Source organism: Puma concolor, chromosome B4 (assembly GCF_028749965.1).
Source record: "Puma concolor isolate L17-30 chromosome B4, mPumCon1.1.hap2, whole genome shotgun sequence".
Taxonomy (NCBI): Eukaryota; Metazoa; Chordata; class Mammalia; order Carnivora; family Felidae; genus Puma; species Puma concolor.
In genome coordinates, this window is record NC_141673.1 from 92,608,200 (window position 1) to 92,634,370 (window position 26,171).

The 26,171-nt window shown below is 35.2% G+C and overlaps 1 long non-coding RNA gene across 2 annotated transcripts in view; it reads left to right on the plus strand.

Annotated features, from left to right (window-relative positions):
- Positions 1 to 12,812: 12,812 nt before the first annotated feature.
- The window catches only part of LOC147579297 (uncharacterized), a 73,108-nt gene continuing 59,749 nt past the window's right edge, over positions 12,813 to 26,171 (plus strand). For both annotated transcript variants that reach the window (XR_015253155.1, XR_015253156.1), the window contains exons 1-2: positions 12,813 to 12,901; positions 14,085 to 14,172. This is a non-coding gene — a long non-coding RNA (uncharacterized LOC147579297). The remainder of the gene's footprint in view (positions 12,902 to 14,084; positions 14,173 to 26,171) is intronic.

Sequence of the window (26,171 nt, forward strand, 5' to 3'; positions counted from 1 at the left end):
CTCTTTATAACTATTTTCCTTTTCCATGTATAAGGTATTGAGTCAACTCTGCATACATCATGTCACTCAAAACCCAATAAAGTAAACAGGAATATACATCTCTAATAATGTAGCATATCTCTTTGTGCAGAGAGACTGGGTTTCAACAGGAATATCTAGAAAGATCCTTATTAAATACTTATGTACAAACTTACGTACAAAACCTTATGTACAAACACTTACAAATACAAATATTTAAATACTTATGTACAAACCTGCAGATGTATGTTCAGTTTATACTCGTGGATTTTTACACAAAATCTGTTTTTTCTCCCTTAAAATTTATAAAGGCAAAGTATGAATTTTGCTTATTCCATAAGAAATAAATCTGATACACTGACAATTACACACAGCATATTCACCGCTAGAGGTTACACACCATTTGCTACAGATTTAATGTCTAAACATCTCACATATATACTCAGAGGCATACATGTATTTTACTCTTACATTTACTTTCCAATAGAAAATCAGAGAAGAAAAAAATGGAAAACCAAAATAAAAAAGGAATGTTTGTCTTCTACTCTTTCAGTAAGATAATTTACACAAAGGTAGTAAAAAAAGATATAGTACATTGCTTCAGTAAGGAATCAGCAGAAATCATAATGATAAAAGTTATCTTGATTTTTTATTCTTGATATAGACAGGGAAAATAAATATTTTCTAAACATATTTTTTCTATTTATTCTATGTTTATATTGATGTGTATGGGTACATGTTTTTCTTGTTTATCCAAGTCAGTGCTTTTTTATTTTGGACTGTAGTGAACATGTGCTGCTAAGGAAGAAATCTTTTGGGGGCACCCGGGTGGCTCAGTCAGTTAAGCATTCACCTCTTGATTTTGGCTCAGGTCATAATCTCGTGGTTTGTGAGTTCAAGCCCCACATCAGGCACTGCACTATCAGTGCAGAAACTACTTGAGATTCTCATTCTCTCCTTCTTTCTCTCTTTCTCTCTGTCTCTCTCTCTGTCTCTCTCTCTCTCCCCATCTCTCCCTCTCCATCTCTCTCTATCTCTCCCTCTTCATCTCTCTCTCCATCTCTCTCAAAATAAATCAATAAATTAGAAAAAAAAAAAAAGATCTTTTGCTTGGACCAAAGACAGAAGTCAATTTTCCCCAAAAAGGAGCAACCCAAAATGTATCCCACCATCTTGCATATGTGGAAAATATTAACAAGGGGAGAGATGAGGGGGAAAAAGGCACAGTAACCAGAAACAATGTCTTTCAACAGTTAATAAATACTCATATAAGATATGGACATTAAGATGTAGACAGATAATAAAAAATTACCTAATTTGAATAATTATGTTTCATAAGAGGATTAACAAAGATGGGAAGAGGCACTCAGGGAAGGGAGAGAGAGGGAGAGAAAGAGAGGAAGAGGGAGAGAGACAAAGAGAGGCACACTTAGACTGAACAAAAATAGAGAATTTTGAAATCCATACTAAGCAAGGCCTGCTGTCTTTCCAAAACCATTGCAGTACCCTCCTAACTGGTGTCACTGATTTATCACTTATCCCCCTAAGGTCTTTTATTTTCATCACAGGCAGAAAAATCTATTTAAAACATAAATATCTTAAAGAAAAACTTGCTAACTGATATGGCAAACTAACCCTTGCCAATAGGTATAATGTCCAAAATAATAAAAGTTTTATAAAGATTTATAAATATTATAAATTATAATTCTATATTATAAATATATAAATATTATGTTATTTATCATTAATGTCACAGTGCAAACTGGTTTTGAAAATATATAGGTTGAATTCTTCCCACGGTCATTTAAGGACTCGAGTTCTGTATTTCATTTGCTACATTTCGGTTACAGGGCTATATCACAATGCAGGGGAGGCTGAATATTGGTAAGTGTTCTGATCCCATGTTCTCTTTGATGTCCTGGGATATTTCTGGTTCTATGTACCCATTCCCATAACTTCTGCATGCCTGGCACCTGCAGCCTTTTTCAGGAGACTATCTTGAGCAGTAGAACCTGTCTGGCCCAGAGGCACTGATAAGTCTGCTGAGGGCTGCCCACAGCCAACAACTGACTAGTGTAGACACATAAAAGCCCAGTTCTCTTACCTCAAGGTGGTAATTCTGTGAAGGTAACTTATACTCCAGAACACCCAGAGGAATTTGTTGAGGTGAGGATTTCACTTGAGATTGCATTCATATTCAGCTTTTTTACTTTCCCCTCCCTCATCAATTTCTTTACAAATCACTGGCACATCAATCTGCAGCTCGGAGGAATGCAACCTAAGACCTTTCCCTTTGTTCACTCTGCTCCAGGCATGCTAATGTCCATGCTTCTTGCCAGCATGCCTCAGTGTCAGAGACTTGTAGCTGCTTTTCTTTCTGCCGTTAATGCTGTTTTCCCACATGTTAACACAGTTTGCTTTTTTACTTCCTTCAGGTCTTTGCTCAAATATCACCTAATTAGGGAAGTCTTTCATGACCATCCCATATCCTTAGCCCTTCTTAGAACATACAAGATCTTTCCCCCTTACCATCTTATTCTCCCCAGCATTCACCTTCATCTGACATATACTGATGTATGCTTGCTAATTGATTGTATTCCATGCTAGGATATAGATCTCATGTTGGAATACCAACTTTGTATCCATCCCCCAACTATATGCCAGCACCTAGTGTAGTACCTAGGTCCATAGTAGACATTCAGCACATATTTTCAAATGAAGTGTACAAATGAATGAATGACTATGCAAATGACTTAATTACAAAATATGCAGTATAGAATTTCCATTCTATAATTAAGCTGTCTGGCCTTTCTCATGCCCCAAATTAAAGAAATCTTGTAAGAATGATTACTGATAAATATCTGGACTAGTTGTGCCTCAACAGTAACAGTCTATTGCAGAAATGATCGCCATCCTCACTTTAGGCAGATATGGTAAGCAGTACAGATTGTAGGATATTGTCTTAGCCAAGCTTAGATGGGACATGTATGGAATGTGCTGTACAACAATATATGGAATCAAAAGTTCTGATGATATAATGATCAACATATGCTTACTCTGTTAAAGCTGCCAATAACTCGAACACATTTACTGAGGACAAAAAATACGCTGTAGAGGCCTTCTCATAGTTTTGTGCTGTTAGAGAATAGAAAGCTATGTGACATAAAAACTTTCAAACTTAAATTCTTCTACAACAAATGAAAGAAAGTAAAAGTCTCCTAATAGTTTTTCAGGAATGAGCAAGATTGGAAAGGAATGAGCTGTAAAGATAATGCTGAGGTGGTAAACACATTAATAAATTAAAAGAGAAAAAGAATCAAGCATTGAAATCAAGAGTGAATTTTAAAGGTAACTTAATCAGAACATCAGGAAAGGCAGTCGGAGACAGGAGGCTGCTTGAGAGAGGTCTGAAGCCAGACTTCAGTGCTGGGTACATAAGATCTTTCCCTCTCTGTCTTTTTTTGTTGTTGTTCTGAAGAGACAGACATCCTCTGTTACTGGTTTGGCTGGCTCTTAAGATCATTGATAACTACATGGAGACTTGTAGTGAAGTTGAGTCAAGTCCTTTCTAGATGACACATAGTGAGATGGAGTCAGGCTCTCTGTCCATTATTATCCACAATGTGAGCAACTAAGTTTTAATCTGAACAAGGGACTTATGACTGAAAGTATATCACTCTATTGGCGTATTATATTGACTTTCTGATAATGTTCTCAAGCCAGTTGAGTAAGAGAGAGAAAATGCCAGTGGGTACAAATTGTGGCATCAATTCTCTGCCAGACTGATCAATTGGATTTATATATTACCTCCAGCTACATTCTTAAAATCTATAGTTTTACTTTCTCTTCAGTGCATACCTCACCGCTTAAATAATTGCAGATTCAAATACATTTTAAAAGGATTGAACAGGGTTTAAATTAAAAATGTGTGAACATTGTTGTCTTAACCACTCTTAATTATTTACTAATTTAACTCAATATATTCACCTTCTCGCACCCGACCACACTTCCCTAAGGATAAAGATTCCACAGAGCTTCCGTGTTCATCCTTCAAATGATTTGGAACTGTTTTAATCAATAAAAGAAATATAATATGTATATATAGATTTTTAGAACCATTAAACTGGATCATTAAAAAATATCAGAAGTTCTGAATTACAAATCCTCTGCCCTCAGTCCTAACAACCTCTCTTTTACAATTATAAGATTTTAAAATCCATTCATTAGACATCAATGTTGTATAAAGAGAATGAAAAATACCTCTGCTCAAAAAGTCTTCTAGCAGAATACAGAATACCAAAGTCTTTTATGCATGAAATCTTTGTACAAAATTGCAAAGCTCAAACAGTAACCCCAAAACATAATAGCACTTGTAGGAAATTTAACATATATTGGGAAATTCATCAAAAATAAATAATACAGAGACTAATCTATCTCATAATTTTCTCTACATTTTGGATATGAAGAAAAATTACTTAAGCAATCTTTCACTAGAAAAATTTAAGAAATGAGCAGTTTCAAATTGCTTCAAATGCTGAGTTTTGGTACCTTCTTATGTCATAATTTAAATGCATATTGCTTAGAATTATAATACTAATGAAGCATATATACTGAATATTTATGATTTACTAGGCAATATGCTAACTCATTAACATGCATTAATTTAATTTGTTTTCACAAACACCCAGTAAGTTAAGAGTAATTATCTCCATTTTACAGATCTAGAAACATAGACCTAAAGAGGTTAAATAGATTTATGAGCCAGAGACTGAGCTAACACAGAAGGCTAGTCTCTCCAATAAACAGTTAGAAATATTGGAAAAAATAGAGCAAAAGCTATTTAAATAAGTAACCACAAAAGAAAGGTAAATCCCAAATTTTCAGAAACTGAACTCAAAATCTTAATAATGTAGTGACTCAAAGCTGAAGTCAAAATGGTTCAATGGAGTACTAGAGCCAGATATAGACCTGAGAGGTTTATTCTAAATGTCTAATAAACTATAGGAGCTTCAATTTAGTTATATCAAGCAGGTAGTTATGAAAAACTACCATATCCATGAAACAAAAACTAGAACAATTAAAAACAAAAATACCTTTCAACTTCTTGTCGCCATAAGAATATAAACAGACATGAGAAAAAATAGAGAATCCTCATGGTTTGTCTATATATCCTTCTGTGGGATCCAAATTCACAATAGACATATACTGCCCAGACACAAAACAAAACGAAATGTGAAACCTCCCAGGACAGATGCTTCCTAACCCAAGACACAACTTCCCTAACCAACCCCCCCCCCCAAAAAACCCTGAACTTTCACAGGTTTAACTCATAAAAATAAACTACACAAAGAAATGAAACATTATCAGAGAAAGATGATAAAGGAACCGTATCTCACATCAAGAAACAGAAATAATGGAAAAATCCTAATGGCCATAAAAATGAGGGTGGTTATTATGGACTGAATGTTTGTGTCACTTAAAAATTCATGTGTTGAGGCCCTAACTTTCAATATTATGATATTTGGAAATGGGACCTTGGGGAGGTAATTAAGTTTAAATGAGGTCATAAGGATGAGAACCCATGAAGGGATTAGTGTCCTTGTAAGAGAAGAAAGACCAGGGTGTCCTCTCCCCTCCCACATGAGAACACAAAAGGAAGGTGGTTGTCTGAAAGCCAGGAAGTGGCCTTTCACCCAGAGCCCTCATCTTGGACTTTCCAGCCTCCAAAACTGTGAGAAATAAGTATTGGTTATTAGGCTACCCAGTCTACGGTTTTTGTCATAATGGCCTGAGCTAAGACAATGATTAGTATATTCATAGAAATTTTTTTAAATTGGAAATTATGAGTGAAAGATAGGGAAATGTCAAATCAGAATACAATGGTTTGAAAAAGTACCAAATTTTTTTTCTGTAAAAATCTAAAGACATATTTTATTAGTCTCCGCGGGCTATCATAACAAAATTCCACAGACTAGGAGGCTTAAACATCAAAAAAATGTTTTCTCACAGCTCTAGAAGTGGGAAGTCCAAGATTAAGGTGTCAGTAGGGTTGATTTCTGGTGAAATTTCTCTCCCCAAATTGCTAACAGAGCCTTGTTACTATGTTCTCACATGGCCTTTTCACTGTGTGTACACATGAAGATAGGTGCTTTGGTTTCTCTTGTTCTTCTTAAAAGGACAGGAGTCACATCAGATAAAGGCTCCACCCTCATCACCTCATTTAACCTTAATTACCTCCTTAAAGGCCATATCTCCAAATACAGTGACATTGGAGGTTAAGGCTTCAGTGTATGAATTTTGGAGAAACACTATTCAGTTCATAACAGGTTTTTTTTTTAATGTTTATTTATTTTTGATATATATATATATATATATATAGAGAGAGAGAGAGAGAGAGAGAGAGAGAGAGACAGAGCATGAGGAGGGGAGGGACAGAGAGAGGGAGCAGAATCCAGGCAGGCTCCAGGCTCTGAGCCTTCAGCACAGAGCCTGACACAGGGCTTGAACCCACAAGCTGTGAGATCATGACCTGAGCTGAAGTCAGACACTTAACCAGCTGAGCCACCCAGACGCCCTTCAGTTGATAACAGTTTTTAAAATTAAAAACAAACATATTCAAAGGATTTATGACTTAAAAGATAAATCTGAATAAGTCATCAACAATACATCACAAGAGGATAAGACATAGACAATATGAAAAGAAGTTGCTAAAAGATAGGAAATTAACTTTTAAGATTTTGTTTCCTTTTAGTGTAATACACTTTCACTGTTGTGTAAAACAATTTTTTTCAAGAGTATCTTTACCACAATGTCTCCAGTAATCCTTATGAAAATATATTGGTAAAATTATGTCTTCCATGTCCTTTATCTGACAGCCAAGTGAAGAAATGTCTTTGAGTTAACAGGAAAATTTGGAGAGCTCCATGAAGAGCCATGTCTTAGTGGTAGAACTAGAGTAAATACTATTATAAACATAAGCTAATACTGCTTAAAAACAAATATCTAAAGGAGTTAAGTTGGCCAAAAAAGTAACTTAACTCTTTTCTAAAGCAAACTTCAATATTCTTGAAAGGAAGACAATAAAATCTGAATATAACATTCATGATATACAATATCCAGTTGAAAATGAGAATGAGAAAAGATTCTGGGAGGATGGTGGAGTAGAAAGCACCAAGAAAATAATACTAGTAAAAACTTTAATCTCTACCAAAAAAAATGAATATTAGAAATGTTAAAGATGGGATGAATATAGCATATTTTAATTCACTTAAAAAGTATTTGTAATATAATTAAATATTTATTTATTGTTTATAAAGTAAACAAAAATACAACAGAGATATAGCAAATTAGTCAATAGAGACAAAAGATATACTTAAAAATAATAAAAATCTACAGGAAGTAATAAAAAAGCAAAAAAAAGGTACAAAAAATAGATAAGATGAATAGTTAATAAGATGATATACTGAAATGAAAAGTATTGATAATTACATTAAATAAAGGTCTAAATATGTAAATTAAAGGACAAATATTGGACTGAATAAAGTCAAGATCTAATACACTGTCTACAAGAAACTTTGCATATTAAGGATACGAGTAGGTTAAAAGAATGGAAAATATTCTACTATGTAACTCTTACTCTTAAGAAAGCAGAAATGATTATATTAATATCAAAATATACTTGAAGGAAAGGGATACTGTAAGGGATAAGAAAAACATTTTGTAATGATAAAACGTCAATGCTTTAAAAGATAGAACAGTTCTAAACATATATACACCCAACAGGTGAGCTTTAAAACAAAAACAAAAACAAAAACAAAAAAAAAGAAAAAACAGAGAAATGAAAGGAGAAATAGAGAAATCCACAATTTGAGTGGGAGATTTGAAACATTTCTCTCTTAGGAATTAATATAAGAGAGTAGAAAGAAAATCAGTAAGGTTGTAGAAACCCTGAACAACACTATCACATAATCTAATAGATACATAAAGAATACTACAAGGGCACCCGGGTGGCTCAATAGGTTAATCCTCCAATTTTTGATTCTCACTCAGGTCATGATCTCATGGTTCATGAAATTGAGTCCTGAGTAGGGCTCTGTGCTGACAGTGTGGAGCTTGCTTGGCATTCTCTCTGTCCCTCCCCCCACTCGTGAGTGCACACTTTCTCTCTCTCTCAAAATAAATAAACTTTAAAAAAAATCTAAAATTTTTAAAAAGAATACATGTATAAGGAGTTGAATACACATTTTTTTCAAACGCACAGGATATATTCACTAAAACAGAGTATACAATAGGCCGTAAAACAAGTCTCAAACAACTTAGAAAAACTGAAACACTCTAGGGTGTATTTACTGACCACAATAGAGTTAAATGAGAAAACAATAAGAACATATGTAGAAAATAACAAATTTATGGACATTTCACAATATACACAATCTAAATAATCCATGGTGAAAGAAGAAATCACAAGGGAAAGTAAAAAATATTTTGTATTAAGTGATAAAGAAAACATAGACACAACTTTAGACATAGGATGTGGCTAAAGCAAGATTAGGAGAAATTCATGGCTTTGATTTGGTATGTGAGAGAACTTAAAAAGCTTTAAAAAAAAATCAATGAATTTTCTACCAAATATTTAATATTTTTTTAAAATATTTATTTATTTTTGATAAAGAGAAAGAGAGACAGAGCACAAGCAGGGGAGGGGCAGAGAGAGAGAGAGACAGACTGACAGACAGAATCTGAAGCAGGCTCCAGGCTCAGAGCTGTCAGCACAGAGTCTGATGTGGGGCTCAAACTCACAAACCATGAGATTGTGACCTAAGCCGAAGTCAGAAGCTTAACTGACTGAGCCACCCAGGTGCCCCTCTACCAAATATTTAAAGAATAAATAATACCAGTTCTACACAAACTCTTTCAGACAGAAAAAAATATTTCCCAATTAATTCTATAAGGCCATGATTACCCTGACACCAAAATCAGACAATACTATAATAAAACAAAAACAAAATGCATAGCAATATCCCTCATAAACCTTGCTGCAAAATAATGCTTAACCAACTTTTAACAAATTAAACTCAATGTATGAAAAGGATACTATAAGTGAAGAATTATAAATGCATAGTTGTATAACATTCAAAAATGAATATAATTCACCATATTAAAAGACTAAAAAATTATAATTATGTGATCATCTTGATAAATATAGCAAAAGCATTTGGCAAAATCCAGCAGACATGCCTCATAAAAACTCAACAAATTCAGAATAAAAAGGAAATTTTTAAAAGGTCATTTAAGGAAAAAAAAAACTACAGCTAACATCATACTTTATGGTGAAATACCAATGCTTTTCCCCTAAGATGAGTAACAAAGAAAAAATGTTCACTTGAAGCATTTATATCCAACTCAATGTCAAAAACTGAAGGGTCTGAGATTTTACCCTACTTGAAAGCTAACAAGCTTTCAGAATTTTATGAATGAAGGCAGAAATCATGAGACTCCTGGATCAGAGACAAAGAACTTTAGTTCTCAAAGCAGAACAAGCAGCATGAGTTTCCTATTCACATCAATTCCCCATGACCCCCCAATCCCATGCAGCCAAATGCAGGGGAAGTAAAGGTGAATGTTGCATATACAATGGATTTGCATCATAGCTAACGAACCCCAAGATTAAGATTTCTAATATTTTACAAGAAGCTATAACCAACCTGACAAACAGTTGCTCCAAAGAGAGATTATCTCTACTGTACTGGATATCTCTCTTGTATTTCCCACTGAAGTAAGCATATCTGCTCTGCTCTGGAGGGAGATACTATCTTTCGCGACCATTCACTATACAGGCATCATTGAAAAGAATGAAGGCTATCAGTGCCTCTATGCACAAAAGGTACAGAAACATGAGAGATGTGTGGAGAATTGTTTACCAATCATATTCAGCCATCAATTCTACATCATCTTAGCTTCTGAAAAATTTCCCCAGGAGATGGGCCAAAACTACTTAGTGTATTTGTTTCATCTAATTAAGGCTACTTCAAACAGGCTACAAGCAATGGGATGAAGATGAGTATTGCAGTACAATCCTACGATCCTGAACCCAACCTATATTCCATAAAATTTCAGTGTCTACCTTGGAAAGGTAGATGGCTTCCTACTACGTTTCTTTATTGACCTTTCCACTTGGTTTAAGGCATTAATCCAAGTTTAGTACGATGTATGAGGGATTGCATAGATTTCGCCTTGGCCTGAAAGCAGGAGACCTAGGAACATTCTGTAGTCTACAACTCTTGCTAGTAAGTATGATCTACATGCCTTCCACGATCAAGGTGCTATCATCAATCACTTCAACTAAAATCAGAGACAAATTTTATACCATCTTTTTTTTTAATGTTTATTTTTTGAGAGAGAGACAGGAGTGTGAACAGGGGAGGTGGAGAAAGAGAAGGAGAAACAGAATCTGAAGCAGTCTCCAGGCTCTGGGCTGTTAGCACAGAGCCCAATGTAGGGCTCGAACACATGGATTGAGAGATCATGGCCTGAACCAAAGTCGGATGCTTAACCGACTGAGTCACCCAGGCACTGCCATCTATTCTAATTCTATGCCTCCTGTTAGTGGTAGGGAAAACTCCCCAGAAGATAATCATATATAAAGCCTTTGTTGTTATCGTCTGAGAAACTCCTCCCAACCTCAATCCTATCTCAAGTAAATAAGGCTGACCCAGTTTTGGAGAGAGCTCCATAGTCATCTGAAAGCTGTATGATTTACTAGTGGTGATTTCTTAAACACCTGAAGCTATTTTATAACCATTCCTAGGGTTAATCACTGTGTTTTCACATGAAAGCAAGTTCATGCCTAGATACTAAGTAAGGGACATTAATCCCAGGGTCACAAGAAAATATTATTGGGGCCCTTCAAAGTGAGACTCATAAGAGTTGGAAGGCGCAGATTGACCCTACTTCTGATATGGCCTGCTGGCTGGCTGGTAAGTCTTAAAATTATCAATTTAGTTCAAATAATTGTCTGGTCATAGTCTTTGAAGGCTGGACAGAGAGGAAGTCAGTCTAATCCATCCTGTTTATCTATACCACCAGCCAGGTAGCTTTTATCTCCCCAAAAAGAGACTTGAGTGTAGACAAGGAAAATACCCATAAATATGTATTGGTATTTTCCTACAATTTAGGGAAGTTGTGGGAGTGAGACCATTTCTCTTGTTCCAACAGATTCCTCAGTAAGTTTAACGGGAATGTTGATCTGGTTTTAGTCAAAGCTTTCTGGTGATGAATAGCAACCCAATAAATCAGTTAAATTTAAGCTTGTCACAGCTGGGGTGCTACCCAAGGTGATTTTCCTTCATGAGTAAGGCCGCAGGATGATTCTAAATGACTAAGATCAGAAATGCCAGTCTCACTTCACTAGGTGCCTGGTTGGCACATCTCTACAAAATCTTTTTCTTTTCTTGTTTTTCTTTTCTTTCTTTATTTTTCTGCTGCGATAAAGGCTCCCAGGTGTCTCTTACTGGAAGATATCGTGGCCAGTCCACCCAATCTAGCCCTGGTAAGGTGGTCCAGATTCCTCCAGCTCTGCCTTCAGGGGAAATACGTGCACTTATGTAGATTAAGGTTTGGAATCAAGCGGATGCCAGGTACCCCATAGCCCCAGTGCCTCTTTCCACATTGTCATGCTCCAAGTCCCTGGCCATGGTTATCCTGACCTGAACTGCCTGCACATGCATAGTCTGCCCTCTGTAGCCAGCTTTTGGCTTCGGGGCCCTCCAGACTTCTGGAGCACAGGTGGGAACCCAACCACTTGAATACAGCCCACCACCAGAAAATCTTTGTGAGGTGGCACCTTCAAACTGTGGGCAGTCAGTCTCTATTTGGAATGGTCCCAGTCTTGAGGTCCTGAATGATACCCAGGTCAATCATATGACCTGCCTATGGAAAGGCAGTCAAGATTCCTCCAGCTCTGCCTTCAGCAGGTAAGGTAGGTTAAGGTTTAGAATTAGGCAGACACCGGACACCTGGGTGGTTCAGTAAGGTTGAGAGTCCAACTTCAGCTCAGGGCATGATCTCTGGGTCTGTGAGTTTGAGCCCTCTTGCACACCTGTTCTGTGCTGCAGCTCGGCGCCTGAACCCTGCTTCAGATTCCGTGTCTCCCTCCCTCTCTGCCCTGTACGCCCCCCTCTCAAAAATAAATTAAAAAAAAAAAAAAAAAAAAAAAAAAAAAAAGGAATTAGGCAGACACCAGGTACTTCCAATAACCTGCTCTTGTGATTCAGGCTCTAGCCATGCTTGGCCTGTCCCAGGTCCCTGGCGACACTAAACTGACAACCGGGGCATGCGCACTTTGCATTCATAAGCCACCCTCGGGCAGCCAGGTCCTTCATGCCGGTGGAGCAACAGCCCATCCATCCACCAGCGTAGCCTACAGGATGGAGGGAGCCCACCCCCTGGACATCACCGTGACGCTTTGCTGAAATGGGTGAGAATGCCCACATGAACTTACTGTCTGCCGGGGGTCCCAGGCTTCTGCAGCAATCAAGGCTACCAGGTGTCTCTTACTTGAAGATGCGGCAGCCAGTCCACATGATCCAGACCTGGCAAGGCAGCCCAGACTTCAGGAGAAATGTGTGCATACTTGTAGGTTAGGGTTTGGAATCGGGCAGATGCCTTTTAACTCCAGGAGCCTGCTCCTCAGACGCGGCTTCTCCAGAGGCTCCGCTTTTCACGTCCTAGGTTACCCTGATCTGCTCTGCGTGCACAGTGCGCATGCACAAGCGCGCTCTCGTAAACTGGCTCCCGGCAGACTCCGCCCTCCAAGCCAGTGGAATATGTGTCAGACCCCAACTGCCTGCAGAGTTTCCAGCGTGAAGGGAGCTCCCCTTCTAAGGTAATATGTGAAGTAAGGTAATATGGGCAGTATTCAGCGCCATGGATTAGTTGCCTCCTGGGGTCCTGGGCTTCACAAAGACCCAGAATTCCCAGATGTCTCTTAATGCAGGGATACCCTGTCCTGCCACCCTGGCCCCTCCTCACAAGAGAGTTGAAAACCCTCCAGCTCTGCATTCGGCAGGAATGTTCCACAAAGGCATGTAGGCACTGCAACTTTAGGCTGTCGTTTTGGACCCGCAAAGGCCCTCTCCTATGACCCAGCCTCTTCAGACGTTTGCCCTGGTCGAGGTCCTTGCAAGCTTCTGGTGAATCTCATTTGCATACAGGCATACCTAATATTAGTGAGCTTGTTTATTGCGCTTCACAGACACCTCAATATTTTATAAATTAAGTTTGTGGCAATCCTGCATTAAGCAAGTCAGTTGGCACTATTTTTCCAACGGCATTTGCTCACTTCATGTCTCTGTGTCACATTTCGTAATTCTTGGAATATTTTAAACTTTTTCATTATGATATTCGTTATGATGATCAGTGATTATGATTGACTGAAAGCTCAGATGATAGCATTTTTTTTTTGTCAATAACATGCTTTTTAATTAAGGTATGTACATTGTGGGTTTTTTTTTTTTTTTTTTAGACAATGTTTGGCACACTTAATAGACTACAATACACTGTAAACGTAAATTTTACACTGGGAAACTGAAAAATTGACTCGCTTTATTGTATTCTTCACTTTATTGTGGTAGTCTGGAATTGAACCAACAATATCTCCAAGATATGCTTGTTATTTAGTGTTGTATTTTCCTAATCATCTCCTACTTACACCCAGAATTTTCTTCCGAAAAGATCTGATGCACGAATGAGAAGAGCATTTTTATAAAACTTGCAGAGACCCATTACATCGCTGACTTCAGCCCACAAGAGCCACTGTGGGACCCAGTAAGCAGTTCTCAACCACATGGTCATTATCCTTATAATTTAGGATTCTGTCAATACAATAAGAGAACCAACTTAGCTGAACCAGAATTATATTTGAACCCCCCACACTCCCTTTTGGAACATATACTAACTAGGCTGGCCTGGAAAGAAAGCTGCATCATTTCCAGCACAGATCAGAGTAGAATTCCTACTTTTAAAACTAAATACATAAAACTTTCTATTTTGTCTTGATTTTTACACAGCAAGCAACCGCTTGGAGATGATCCATTTTTGGAAACATCCACGTTCAGTGACCCAACTGCATTGCTAAAATACGTGAACCAGTAAAAGGTAAGGGAGGTAGAGTTTTTCCATAACCATTCTTAATCAGATTAAGGTGTTTTCTTTCTGTTCCTATATTCCTTATTCACTGGGAGTTTTTTTCTTCTTCTTCTTTTTCTTTGTATTACTAACCAAGAATGGGTAGAGAAGGTTGTTAAGTGCTTTTGTTTGCATTTAAAAAATGTTCTTACAGTTGTTTTTTTTTTTTTTTTGTATTAATATGATGCATCACATTGATTTCTTGGACTAAAGCAAACTTGCATTACCGGAGTAGATATTACATATTCTCTTCATATATATATATATATATATATATATATATATATATATATACACACATACATACATATATGTACGTATACATATATACATACATATATGTATGTATATATATGTACATTTAAGCAATATGTTAAATTTGTTTAAATTTGCTAATTTTTAATATAATTTTTGCATGTATGGTTGTGAGGGATTCTTATATATTTTTCTTATAAAGTATCTGTCTAATTTTGTTATGAGGATAATACTAGCCTTACAGAAAAAGTAATTGAAAAGGGTTTCTTCCTCTTCTGTTTTTCTGGAAGTGTTGGAATTGAGTTGGTAATAATTCTTTCTTAAATGTTTGAGGGAATTCACCAGTTAATCCATCTAGAATTTTATTTGTAGGAAAATATTTATAATTTCATTTTTTTTTAATTGGAAAGGGTTTTTAAAGTTTTTAAAATTTTTCTTTGGTCACTTTTGGTAATTTGTGTCTTTAAGGGAGTTTGTCCCTTTCATCCTAGCTGTTGAATTTATTGAATTAAAGTTGGTCTTAATATTTCCTTGTTTTGATTTTAATATCAGTAGAGTCTGCGGATGCCTGGGTGGTTCAGCTGGTTAAGTGTCCAGCTCTTGGTTTTAGCTCAGGTCATGATCTCACAGTTCATGGGATCAAGCCCCACATTGGGCTCTGTGCTGTATAATATATATACATATATTAGTAGAATCTGTAGTGAGGGCCATTCGTTTTCTCCTGATGTTGGTAATTTGTTGTTTTTTTTCTCTTTTACTCTTGACTAATCTACCTAGAAACTTACGAATTTTCTTGATTTTTTTTCCAAAGAACCTATTTTTGGATTCACTGATTTCCTCTTTATTTTGGTTTAATCTTCTATATCAATTGAGTTTTGTTCTTTATTATTTTCTTCTGCATAATTTGGACTTTTTCTGATTTCTTTAGAAGTCTTAATAATTTAAATCTCCCTCTCACCTGCCCCAATATAAGGCCATGTTTTGCCCTCCTGGCACTCCTTTAGCCATGTCCCAAATTCTTGTGCATTGTATTTTTATTATTATTGTGTTCACATATTTTTAAATCCTCATATTAATTCTTTCTTGACTGTGGGATTATTTACAAGTATGCTGTTCAGTTTCAAAATATTTGGGTTTTATACTTATATTATTGTTATTGATTTCTAACTTAATTCCAGTATTTCTGGTAGTTGCTTTTATATTATATTCTAATTTCACAGTTCTCTGCAGGTTAGTCATCTGATAATGACTTCTGTTATTACTTTAAATGGAAATCAGGAGGGAGGTTTTGAAAGAAAATATTTGTCTAGATAATGAAAATCAAAAGTCAAAATATGAAAAGTTTCTAATATGGAAATGTTAATATAACATTGTTTATTTGGTTTTTACATTATCAACCTATGGCCACCAATCCAAAGACACAAAATAGTAAAAGTTATATTGACCTTTGGTATCTGTCTTGAAGGTACTGTAAATTTATTATGGGGAGTTTTCTAGAAATTAATAGAATAGTCGAGAGGGATCAAAACAGTCTTAAAAATTAGAAAATATGTCTACCTCTTGTTTTATATTCCAAATCACAGCTTGCAAATCAAATACTGCTATAGTATCATTTGAAATACACTTGGTGGTAAATAGGAATGATACATATACTTTATGTAAATATTTCTTCTAGTTAGGTTGTACTTTTTTACCAGTGGTAGGGTGCACTTGCACCAGATCTTGGGAAAAACTTCTTTGGTAATCATATTTTCTAATTTCTGCAACCAAGTAAAACTGGCTTGGAATCAAAAACTTAAAAAAAAAAAAGTGAGAGATGTTATGTTTTCTTACTTGTTTCATTTTCACTGTCTTCATTCCATTACTTGTTTTATAGGATAAGCTTATGTAATTTAAATCACAGTAAAATATTAAGGTAAAAGAGCCCATATATTATAATTTGAATATTATCTGCATCAATTTCAATTTCTGTCACTGTCAATTTGTGCTTTTTTAAAATGTTCTCTTTTTTTGTTTTAGTAAGTACAGTCTGATGAATGCGACTTATTCTTACTTTTTTGATGATTTTAGAACTTTGTATACTTGAGAAAGTATTATACACAGAAATTCTCACATTACTTTCTGTGTAATTATAAAAATAAAAAGGCATACTGGATATTTATATTTTATAAAAAATGAAAACTTTTAAAGATTTTGTTGCTATTACTGACTTCTCTCTTTTAACATAAAACAGACAAAATTTTGTTTATCAATAGGTATTGGTAGGTCAGTGGTCCTTAACCGGGAATGATTTTGCTCTCCAGGGGATATTTGGCAATGTGTGGAGATAGTTTAGGTGTGATAACTGGGGAAGTGCTACTGGCATCTAGTGGTTAGAGACCAGGATACTACTAAACATCCTATAATGTGCAGGACAGCCCCCTACAACAACAGATTAACAAATGTGAACAGTACTGAGGTTGAGAAGCATTTTGTTAGATGAATTCTGGTTATTATTAACTCCAAGATAATATAATATGATTCAAAAATTATTTGTGTAAAATGCCCCTCCTTGTTCATATGGGGTAATAAAATTATTGGAAAACTAAATTATTTTTCAAGTTTTAATAAGGAATTATTAAAGTATTGATAAAATTAAACTTATTCAGGGGCGCCTGGGTGGCTCAGTCGGTTAAGCGTCCGACTTCGGCTCAGGTCGTGATCTCGCGGTCCGTGAGTTCAAGCCCCGCGTCGGGCTCTGTGCTGACAGCTCAGAGCCTGGAACCTGTTTCAGATTCTGTGTCTTCCTCTCTCTCTGCCCCTCCCCTATTCATGCTCTGTCTCTCTCTGTCTCAAAAATAAATAAATGTTAAAAAAAAGAATTTTTTTTAAAAAATTAAACTTATTCAAACTATTATGTATTATGTAAGAAACTGAAAATTTTATTCATCAAAAGAATATATAAGTATAGAATTTACAATGACAATTTCATAATCATGCTTAGCTAATTTATAGATATAACTCTCAAGAAGGGAACATTCATAATATTGGGAAAAGGAGGTGTTCTTTTAAACACTCAGAATTTTCTATAACTGATTGATGAACCACTTGTTGCTTTTTTCTCCCCTTCTTACAGCACAACTTATTTAGTTACAGAACTTTGTGGTTATTTCACTAACCTATCCTCTAAAATAATAATTAAAAAAATACAAATACTAACCTTACAGGCTAAAGGATAGAAAATAATGTCAAAAAGTTAAGTGGTTCATTAAAGACAAGGCGCTTCCACTCTCATAACAAATTGCTACACAATTATTAAAGTTTCTAAATTTATCTCATTAATTTTGTAGCTCCCTCTCCTTTTTTATTTTAAATTTCTCTAGTGTCCCTATTTTCACATGTTTTTTGAAAATCTATAAATTTTATATTCTTGTTCTGCATGTATCTATATATCTTATATTCAGTAAGTTTCTGTAACAATAAAAATTAATGAATTTTGATTTGCATGTTTTGAACCAAATATGAAAATATATAGTAATTAATAGTGAGGTATCATATCTAACAATTCAGAAACCTGCTGGCAGAATTTTGGTAAACATACAAATTGTAACTAGAGTTTTACATTTAGGGCTGTATTTCTTTAGCTTGGTGAAATACTTTGGATAAGATAGTTGACTTGCTTAACTCCCTATAGAAATGTTTTAAATTATATCAGGTTTCTACTAAACTTGGGTATACAATGTGAAAGATTCCAAGGACACTGACATTTCAATAATTACATAGTATAGCACACCCTTGAAATTTAAGTATAGACTTTCAGATATTGTCAATAATAAGCCAAATGACTATAAGAACAATATTAAATTTAGCATTCATTAAACACTAATTAAAAATAATAGAGTTTGATACAAATTTTTGAAAACATTAAATCAGAATATTTTATATAAAAGTTATTATATTCAAATATAATGGCAAGGATTAAGTCAAGCAGTTATATTCCTCATATTTATTTGCCACAGAATAATTTATAGTGAACATAATTATTGCTTCAAAAAACAAAGAAAAATTATTTGAGTATCTGAAATGTTTTCCCACATAAGTCACCTCCAACAACAGTTTATAAATTTTGTTTTTATAGAAATTTTGATATTTTGCTCTTCCACAGAAATTAACTTCAATTACAAATTACTGTGTTTTGAAGGGGACAGACCCCTATATGCACATGTTTGATTCAGTAAATACAAATAATCAGTATATATGACACCCTTATGCGGTACCCAGTTTGAACAAACTGAACTACAATCCACGTGAAAAAGAAAAAAAATCTGCGAAATAATAAGAATGATGGTTTCATGTATACTTCAAAATGAAAGTGATGGGCCATTTGCAGAAATATGCACGAACAAATAGGATGTGCTACTCTTTCTGAATTAAAAAGTCCCTAATAACTGTAAAAAATATGGACACTAGAGTGGATCATTTCATAAAAAACAAAAGCAAGCAATTTAAACCTTTCATAGTTAATCCATGTAGCAGGGAAGGTTCATACTTAGGGAGGGCCCATCTGGCCTCTCTACAAATGGAAAGGTTTGTACATATGGGCCATAACATATGCATAGCTAGCTGAACCAACCCCTGCAACTAAATAGTAATTAGCATGGGGCAGGTTTTTTATGGCTGCTAGCATACTAGTAAGTCCTTCCTGACCTACATCCAAATGGACATATGATTACATAAAATGGGTAGTTTCTTTCTCAAGCATTTATTTGTGTGCAAAAATGTAGGATTTGTTTAACTGCCGCCAACTAAAGAACTGAGACCCATATGTTACCCCATAAACTTACCGGTTAGCAATTTGTTATAAGCAAGATGCAAATATTATGGTAAGCATTCAGAACGTTTATTCAATGAACCTTATGTTGTAAATGGAAACAACAGTATGTCAGAAAATTTCGTAACCACGATTTCACCACTGGTCCCATTTTATGTGTAATTCAGTTTCCAAAATCTACAATTTTCAATTAGAGACACGAAGGTCAGCAGAGTTTTAAATATAAAGTAATACATGATTCCATTTAGCAGGAAAGAAATAGTGAAAGCTAGAGCTTGAAGAGATTGTACAATGTTTAATTTTAAGTAGGTCATAGTCGACTTATTAGGTATATCAGACAGACTATACTCTTGAATATTTGGTAAATTTGGTTTGAATCTGAATAGGATTTGATGAGGTACTAAAGTGTAAGGGAGCTTTAAACTATAGACAATCCAGAGAATTGTAGAAATTAACATTAAATTAAGGGTTTAACAAATTCACATTTATTGAGAACAATTTAGACATCAATATAAGAGGTGTACTTTGAATCTAGTTCTATTCTAGGTATAAAGACCTGGAAAGATTGATGATTTTTAAAGTTCTAACAGCTTTAAATTTTGCCAGACCAAACCACAGATTTATAATAAAAACTCAGAAATTGTGCAGTCCAGTAGGACTTTAAACACACAAGTCTATTATAATTTTGAGAGGTTAAGTTCTAGTTTTACTAACTATTCCTATTGCTATAAAGAGTCAAGAAGAATGCTTTTCACACAATTTGACATGTGAAAAATGGAAAGGAAATATAGTAGACTTTTGAATAGGTCATTGTTATGTGCATAAAATTTTTAAAATTATCAATAACGCTAATGTAAATAATGTTAATGTGGATCGGTTTTCATCAGGAACTCTTAAACATTAATCAGGAAATAGTGACCAATATTTTCATCTTTATCTTAGAATTTTGAAAATTTCAATGCATCAGTTAAGATTCTTTCCATTGCAACTATTAGAAAACCTAATTTATAATGTTCTAAAAGTGAAATTTACTGGCTCACATTACTTCAGGAATAGTTTTAACTTCAAGTATGGGTTAATCCCAAATCTCAAAAATGCCATAACATTTTTTGTTTGTTTGTTTCTCTGTTTTCATCTGAATCTTTAGCTCTGTCTTCTTCTATGTTGGCTTTATTACTAAGCTGACCTCCTACATGGTGGGGAGATGGCTGCTACAAGATCCAGAGTCCACATCTTCATACTTTCAAATTCAATGAAGAGTTTCTCTTAACCCATAAATCCCGATAGGCAGTACCTTTTTACTTTGTCAACTTTTATCATCCGTAGGTTAAGGGATTGGCTTTTTTTTTTTTTTTTTTTGGTCTGATGTTTATTTCCATATTTTGTGATTGTAGAATAGTGCCTGTCTCATATATGTCGCTCAATAATTTTTCTGAGTGAATAAATAAGTAAATCCTCTCCAAAATATATTTCTCTACAGAGTAGAGAAAAATGGTTTACCAAAAGAAAACTTTGGTTCTGGTGTTAGAACAAGAGGTAATGGATACAGAAACCAGATCAGCAGGTACTAGATACTCAGACTAATATTTTCTTTTTTTTTTTTTTTTTTTTATATATGAAATTTATTGTCAAATTGGTTTCCATACAACACCCAGTGCTCATCCCAAAAGGTGCCCTCCTCAATACCCATCACCCACCCTCTCCTCCCTCCCACCCCCCATCAACCCTTAGTTTGTTCTCAGTTCTCAACAGTCTCTTATGCTTTGGCTCTCTCCCACTCTAACCTCTTTTTTTTTTTTTTTTTCCTTCCCCTCCCCCATGGGTTCCTGTTAAGTTTCTCAGGATCCACATAAGAGTGAAACCATATGGTATCTGTCTTTCTCTGTATGGCTTATTTCACTTAGCATCACACTCTCCAGTTCCATCCACGTTGCTACAAAAGGCCATATTTCATTTTTTCTCATTGCCACGTAGTATTCCATTGTGTATATAAACCACAATTTCTTTATCCATTCATCAGTTGATGGACATTTAGGCTCTTTCCATAATTTGGCTATTGTTGAGAGTGCTGCTATGAACATTGGGGTACAAGTGCCCCTATGCATCAGTACTCCTGTGTCCCTTGGATAAATTCCTAGCAGTGCTATTGCTGGCCAACAGACTAATATTTTCTACCTGAAGATGTCAAAATCTGCTTTTACCTGGGTGATCTTTGAAAGAATCTCTATGTTTCTAAAGCTTAATTTTAATGTTGCTATAGTGGTCACTGGTAACTGTTCCTTGAAAATAACTATTCATTCAGTCTTTTTAAGACAATAATTTAAATATAATAAAATAATTATTTTTTAAAATAATTTAAAATACAGTACACAAGAAACGGGAATATTTTATGCTAAAGCACTAAGAAAACCAAAGTTTATTTTATTTCATTTCATTCTTTTAGAAGACTTATACTTTCATATGCCAGAGATAAATAATCACATAGTAACATGTAATCCAAACAAAACATGGTTGAAATCCTTAACTTTCATATTACTATTTGAGCAATCTTTGTGTTACTTCCTAACAGTGTTCTGTGAAACTCATTCCTAGAAATATTTCTGTCCTAAAGATGATCACATCAGATTAACTTGGGTTACATATAGTTCCAGAGTTAAATACAAGAATAGAGTTAATGGATCAGTCCCTACTATCAATATAAAAGGTCATCTTTCCTCTGTTGTATCAAATAAGTGAGTACACAAACACCTGATCCTTAAATTAGTCCTGTAGCCTGCCACAATGGAACCTAAGTAGAGTTATAATGGGCCTTTTAAAATAGAAAAACAAGGCCTTGAACCTGATCAAGGAATTTTATTTTCTCTTAAGGCTCTCTTGGATAATGATTATAGATACTAAAAATCTGTAAACATACCCATTTTCTACTTAGAATAAATTTTAATATATGCTTATAATTTTAAGAAAAACTATACCTTTGAATTAGCATTTGTGGGAAGTTTTTATACTTGACAAGAACATTTATGAAAAAATAAGGCACCTGGTGACTCAGTCAGTTAGACATCTCACTCTTGATTTCGGCTCAGGTCATGATCTCACAGTTTGTGAGATTGAGCCCCAAGTCAGGTTCTGGGCTGACGGTGTGGAACCTGCTTGGAATTTTCTCTCTCCCTCTCTTTCTGCTCCTCCCCTTCTTGTGCGCTCTCTCTCTCTCTCTCTCTCTCTCTCTCTCTCTCTCTCTCCCTGTCTCTCTCTCTCTCAAAATAAATAAACATTAAAAAAAGAAAAAACTTTTAGGGGCACCTGGGTGGCTCACTTGGTTAGGTGGCTGGCTTTGGCTCAGGTCATGATCTCACAGTTCAAGCCCCGCATTGGGCTTTGTGCTGAAAGCTCAGAACCTGGAGCCTGCTTCAGATTCTGTGTCTCCCTCTCTGCCTCTTCCCCCTTTGTGTTTGTGTCTCAAAAATAAATAAACGTCACAAATTTTTTTAAAAAAAAGAAGAACTTTTAGGATAATCATTGACACATAGAAAATGCTTAATAATTGTAGACTATGTTAATCTTTGTTATTATTATCATGTAACAAATTTTGTTTCTAGAAAGAAGAAAATAAAGTAACAAAAAATTCTCAATGTACTGGCCCAAAATACTTAATATGTTTCACCAAAGGGAAATTTATCTTTATCTCCTACATGAAGAACAGATAATAGCCAAATAGCTTTTGATCTCCATCAACATTACTACCTACCCAATAGTTGGAAAAGTCAGGACTATAATGGTACTTGTAACGTTGTTTCAATTTGTCATGATAGCATAAAAAACACTATCTTTATAATATTACTATATTATGATTTTATCACTATTGTCAGTACATTGTTTTTAGGAAAAACAAAAACAAAACAACTTTACTCAGCTAGGCAATGGCTGGTAGGTCCATAGGAATTGTCATGATTGTATATAAAGAAGCTCAGGTTAGGGACCTTAAATAATATAAAGATACTAAGAAATTAGTTGATCTCAATAATGAAGAAGATAATGTTGAAAAAAAATAAAGGGAGAAAGAGAGAAAGAGGGGTGAGGGAGGGACTGAAGAAAGCAGAGAAAAAGAAGGAAAAAAAAGGAGGGGGATGCTATTAAACTATATAATACAGAGGATAAGGGTGGAGGCCCCCTCCCCACAAAAATATGTCGGCTCAAAAAATGTCATCTTTTTGTAACTAAAGAATCCCTCATCAGTGTCATTTCTTATGTGTAAAAGAATGGCTTAAAAAGCTCTTATATTAATAAAATTCCCTTTTATTTCTATTTGTTGTTTTGGGGATAGTGGATATTAATGGTAATTACTGAGATTCCCTCTGACTCTATCTTTCTATCTCAACTTTTGTAAGCTCAGTGCTGGTTTTGAATTGAACCATTGCATGTGAGACTTGCTTCCTGCCAATAGTGTTTCTTTCCCACTTTGTCCTAAATGCTAGCCACAAGATGGCCAGCCCACCACTCAACAGAAATATATTTAAACTCATAAATGTAATCTTTTAAGGACATTATGTAGTTAAAAAGCAAGGGCTAAATGGGTAGAGGGAGTCAAAAGGTACAGTCTTCCAGTTATAAAGTAGATAAGTCATGGGGATATAATGTACAGCATGGTGACTATAGTTAATAGCATGCATTGTGTATTTAAAAGTTGCTTAAAGTGTAGATCTTCAAAATTCTCATCACAAGAAAAAAATAATTTTTAACTATGTGTGGTGATGAATGTTAACTTATTCTGATGAACATTTTTGCAATATATATAAATATATCAAATCATTATATTGTATACCTGAAACGAATATGATGCATATCCACTTATATCTCATTAAAAAAAAGTTAACTTTAAATACTAAAGTAATTGCTCTCCATAGCTAAAACAAAACAAAAGCAAGGATTCAAAGTTTTCGGAAAAATTTCATATTCTTAAATAGAGATTATTCCTTTGCAGGGAAAATATTTGTGGGTGTGATTCATAGAAGTGCCATAAAAAAGGGCATTTAGGTTTGGCAGAAATAAGTTTTTCAGATTGTACTCCATAGAGAAGTTGTTGTTTTTATTTTCCTCACCTAAGTTTACAGAACTATAGCATCTTTCCCCACCTTGTAGGAACCTTCTTTCACCATGTAGAAGAGAGTGTTTGTGTTTAAAATAATCCATATAAGAAGGAACAGCTTCCATTTTCAGTTCTCATTTTCTGGGATTTGTGCAATAGTAATTAGGAACATAAATAGACATAAGAAGAGCAAGAGAAAAGTATATGTTAACGATGCAATTAGGTAAAAGCAAGAAAGTCTACTGGTAAAGTGCTAAAAACTGCAATTGGAAAAACAAGTAATTTGTATGATTAACATTACTTCCAGAGTGTGGGCTAGCGTGGAAGGCAGAAGCATAAGCTATGTTTTTAGATATAGGAACAACAAAAGGAAGGTATTATCTGAGCCAAGACCAGAACGAGTTCAGTAACTTGACCTTAGTTACGCCTAGTTAAAATTCCACTCGATGCAATTATTTGTCCTAAAGTATATATTTTTAATGTGTATGATTTATATCAGAATATGGGTTTCATTTTTCATTTTCTTGTCTCTCATTTCTCAATCCACTCTAATTATTGATATTCTCTTCTCTTACTTATCAGCTTCCTATAAATATCATCACCTCTCCACCAACCTATGCTTGACAGGGTCAAAAATAATACACTATCCCTCAATCTGATGAATAATTTAAAGTCCTTATTTTTTTATATGAAATTTATTGTCAATTTGGTTTCCATACAACACCCAGTGTTCATCCCAACAGGTGCCCTCCTCACTGCCCATAACCCACTTTCCCTTCCCTCCCAACCCCCATCAACCCTCAGTTTATTTTGAGTTTTTAAGAGTCTCTTATGGTTTGCCTCCCTCCCTCTCTATCTTTTTTCCTTCCCCTCCCGCATGGTCCATCCTTAAGTTTCTCAGGATCCACATAAGAATGAAAACATATGGTATCTGTCTTTCTCTGTATGACTTATTTCACTTAGCATCACACTCTCCAGTTCCATGCATGTTGCTACAAAAGGCCATATTTCATTCTCTCTCATTGCCACGTAGCACTCCATTGTGTATATAAACCACAATTTCTTTATCCATTCATCAGTTGATGGACATTTAGGCTCTTTCCATAATTTGGCTATTGTTGAAAGTGCTGCTAAAAACTTAGGGGTGCAAGTGCCCCTATGCATCAGCACTCCTGTATCCCTTGGGTAAATTCCTAGCAGTGCTGTTGCTGGGTCATAGGGTAGATCTATTTTTAATTTTTTGAGGAACCTCCACACTGTTTTCCAGAGTGGCTGCACCAGTTTGCATACCCACCAACAGTGCAAGAGGGTTCCTGTTTCTCCACATCCTTGCCGTAATCAATAGTCTACTGATTTGTTCATTTTAGCCACTCTGACTAGCGTGAGGTGGTATCTGAGTGTGGTTTTGCTTTGTATTTCCCAGATGAGGAGCGACGTTGAGCATCTTTTCATGTGCCTGTTGGCCATCTGGATGTCTTCTTTAGAAAAGTGTCTATTCATGTCTTCTGCCCATTTCTTCACTGGTTTATTTGTTTTTTGAGTGTGGAGTTTGGTGAGTTCTTTATAGATTTTGGATACTAGCCCTTTGTCCAATATGTCATTTGCAAATATTTTTTTCCCATTCTGTTGGTTGCCTTTTAGTTTTGTTGTTTCCTTTACAGTGCAGAAGCTTTATTTCTTCATGAGGTCCCAATAGTTCATTTTTGCTTTTAATTCCCTTGCCTTTGGGGATGTGTCAAGTAAGAAATTGCTGCGGCTGAGGTCAGAGAGGTTTTTTCCTGCTTTCTCCTCTAGGGTTTTGATGGTTTCCTGTCTCACATT